The sequence below is a fragment of the Furipterus horrens genome, unplaced genomic scaffold (assembly GCF_987537825.1).
Source record: "Furipterus horrens unplaced genomic scaffold, mFurHor1.1.pri manual_scaffold_6, whole genome shotgun sequence".
NCBI classification, from domain to species: Eukaryota; Metazoa; Chordata; class Mammalia; order Chiroptera; family Furipteridae; genus Furipterus; species Furipterus horrens.
The window spans coordinates 37,223,351-37,227,449 of NW_028327176.1; positions in this window are offsets into that span (position 1 = coordinate 37,223,351).

Here is a 4,099-nt window from a genome sequence, read left to right on the forward strand (position 1 = left end):
AGTCAGTACGTCTCCGAAAAGGTCCCCACCGAGCTTCCGGTGCCTCCGGAAGCGTTTCTTCCCGGAATTCAGAAGTCCGAGTCCGGAACGGTTTCTCTGGTCGCCAGCAATGGGGCTGTCTGCGATTCCTCCTGATGGGCACCCAGCGGGGAGGCGACCGTTCCATCTTTAGCGTCTTTCCAGGGTGAGCCGCGCGTCGGTGTTCGCTTCTGCAGGCACCTTTCTTTTGTTTTTTAAATAATTTATTTGTTTGTTTATTTATTTTTAGAGAGAGGGGAAAGGACAAAGAGGGAAAGAAACATCTCTGTGTGGTTGCCTCTCACTCGCGCCCCCAACTGGGGACCTGACGTGCAACCTAGTTATGTGCCCTGACTGGGAATCGAACCAGCGACACTTGGTTCGCAGGCCGATGCTCAATCCAGTGAGCCAGGTCCCTTTCTTTTGTAGAAGTATATTACTGTTCTTCTGGGGCTGTGAGCGCCTTTCCCCTCCAGGGAAAGTTAAACGGGGAAACGGGGGAGAAGTGATGGCTTCTTACATAACACCATAACAAGAAGGAAAAAACACCAGGGAACGTAACGTGGTGGTAGAACCAGTTAGTACTGTGGAACGAGCGCTTTCTCTTGCAAAAGTCGCCTCGTGTGGGTAGCCTTTTAAGTAGTAAGCCGCAGTGCATTCCAGTTCCAGCAATTTCCTGCTGCGTGGACTTGGGGATGTGTCAGCTCTGAGCCTCCGTTCTGCAATATGGTAATAATGTAGCTACTTCGTAGAATAGCAGTAAGATTTATAATAAGGTGGCGCTTTGTGCTTAGCAAGAGTTTGCTGTTGTGATTAGTACAGCCTCCTGCCAGAGCATTTCCACACTTTGCTTAGAGATGTTTTTTGGTCCCTTCCCCTTAACCACAGCCATCACCATTTCTCAAGAGTCTAAATACTGTTTTGTCTCTGTCCTGTACCCAAGGCTAATGATATGATGTAGAAGAGTTTCTTACTTAGGAGGAGGGACCCCCCCCCCAAAAAAAAAACAAACAGGAATTATCTTCTGGAGGGCGGGTCCCTCGTAGTACAGACTTCCCCCAATAGGTGAGTGTCCTAGGAACTGATCTCTAGCAGTGTTATCAGCTGGCGTTGTGAGAGGCTGCCTTAGGCTTCAGTGAATTTTTTCTTTTGTAGACTGAACCCATTTGCCCATTTCATGATGAATGACTTATGAGCACATCTGCCCACACCTTGCTGAGTGTTCAGCAGTTTTTGGCCCAAAACAGCATGACCCCCATGCTCAACCCTCCCTATTCACCCTATCTCTCCCCAAGCAACTTTTTTGTGTGTCCCTGATGAAAAAAGTCTTCAAAGGGAAACGTTTTGCTGATGTGGAAAAGGTAAAACAAAAAACAGTAGAAGCACTAAAAGGGATCAAAGTCTATAAGTTCAAAGACTGTTTGGGGCTGTGGAAAAAACTCCACTGGAGAGTACTTTGAAGATGACTGAACTTCAAACATGTAAGAATAAATACACAATTTTTTATAAATAAATTCTGGGTTTTTTTGGGGGGTGGTGGTCCCATCATACTGTTATCTCCCTTCCATAGTTTGACCTCTCTCATGCCTCCTCCATTTATTTATTTATTGAATTTAGAGAGATTAAAATATTGATTTGTTGTTCTACTTATTTATGCATTCATTGGTTGTTTCTTGTACGTGTACTGAACGGAGATGGAATCCATAACCTTGGTGTATAGAGACGAAGCTCTAACCAACTGAGCTACCCTACCAGGGCATTCCCCCCACCCTTTTTTATGTTTTTCTCCCCAGTGCCTACCACAAAAGTGTGCAGTCAGTATTGCTGAATGATTGAATGGAAATCTCTGTCCTGGAAATCTTTTTAATGAACATAACACCCACACACTTGAAAACAATTGGCGTTCATCCTAATTGCTGTCATTTTACTTACCATTCACAAATACCCACTGAAGTGCGATTTCTGCAAGAAATTGTTCTTTGCTCTCTTATTTGCCTTGCCAAGCAGTTGAGAAACAAGCAGAAGTTGGTTGGTAGAACATCAAAGTAGTGGTCATAGCATTCCCCAATATTAAAGTGAAAATAATTGATACTTTTCTGATCATGAAGATAACACATGCTAAAGTAACAAATTCAAGCACTATATCAAAATATAGAAAGGGTTTTAAAGAAAGGGATGAGTTCAATTAAAGAAACAGAAGAGCCAACCTGAAAGAATTCCCAATGGCTAAAGATGGAAACATCTGAGTCACAAAATGACATAGTATTGGATTATAACCCAAAGTAGCAAACAGGTACATGTACACATGGTCATACTGATATAAATAAACTACTAATAAATAATGTGGCAGAAGAGACAATTCCGAGTAATATAGACATATAACTTCCACTCCTTTTGAGTGTGGGCTGGACTTAGTGACTTGCTTCCAAAGAATAGAGTATGGAAAGGGGAAAAGAGTAACTTCACAGTAGAGAATGCTGGCAAACACCACCTTAACCAATTAAGCAAGGTGAACATCACCAGTTATGTTGATATCATGTACCCCCTGAAATGTGATGAGGACACTCCATCTCTTGCAGTATCCTTCCCAAAAGCCTATAACTCTAATCATAGCGAAAACAGCAGGCAAGCCCAAATTGTGTTGAAGACCATCTACAAAATACTAAGCAGAACTTTGGAACAGAAAAGCACATTAGTGAAAAAAAATGGTGAAATCTGAATAAAGTCTGTGTAGTTAACTTTAATACCTCAGTGTTAATTTCTTAATTTTCACAAATACATTATAGTTAATATAACATGTTAACACTAGATGAAATCGGATGAAGGACATTTGAAAACTCTCCACTTTCTTTGCAACTTTTCTGTAATCTAAATTTATTTTAAAATTAGAAGTTTATTTTTTAAAAAAGAAAGTGAATCATATCCTAAATCCCACCTGTCCAGAAATAACCACTTTTATTATTTTGATGAACATCATTTCAGTTATCTCTCTATATAAATACATATACACATATAATTTTATATAAATGAGGTTCATACTATAAACGCTGCTTTTTATCTTTTCAACTCAACAATAAATAATGGCTCCTAATGCCTCGTCCTTGGTGAAAGCCATATCGCAGGACTATGAAATGATAGGTCATAAAAATCAATGAGCAAGGTTTAATCCCCAAACAGTAAAAAATAAAATAAAACAGAAAAGCAGCTGTACTGCAGCCATCCCTTGCCTCAACTCATTAGATACTGCAAGACTGAATGTCTTAATTTTGCACATCAATTTTAATTAGCAGGATTGCGTATAGTTACTGAGGAAGTTAAGTGACTTGCCCAGGTCACATCCGTAGTGATTGGTGAGAAGGACCCAAATTCCTGTCTGTTTGATTCCAAGGCTGTTTCTTACTTCCATATTTGAAGAAGTTAAATTTAAGATCTTTAGGGCCCCAACCAGCTTTGAGATTTTATATTTTGAACATTTGAATATTAGCATTTTTTCATTTCAATTTGATATCAACCTGTACTCCTGGATATATGGTAAATCTTTGTGTTTCCATTAGTGTTTCAGTTGTTGTTAAAGCAACAATTATTTTTATGGAAAACAGCAAGAGTAACACTTTGTATAATACTTGTGGAAAATATGACATTAATTTCTAGGGACCTCTAATAAAAGCCATACCAGTAACCATTAAAGATACATATGTGGATTGGACTTCCATTAGTAATGAGATAGTTATCTCTTTACCACTAACATGCAAATTACACACAGCTTTTCTGCGGTGAGAGAACCGGCAAACTAGTAAGCCTTATTTGAAGAGAATTGAAATGTGCCAAGTATTTACAGTGGCTGAAAGAATGAATGCTTGAGAAAGATTGATAATATATACAAAATTTGTTAACATCCTGCAGCACAGTAAAGCTACAACTGCTGGGACACTATTCTGTCCTCTCTTTGCCCTCTTAATTCCTACTCGCCTTTCAGATCTCAGAGAGGACTTCCTTGACTCACTCGGTCCTTCCCCAAACTAGGTGAGATTCCCTTATTACAGGCTCTCACTGCATCACATGTATCCTTGGCATTGGCCAC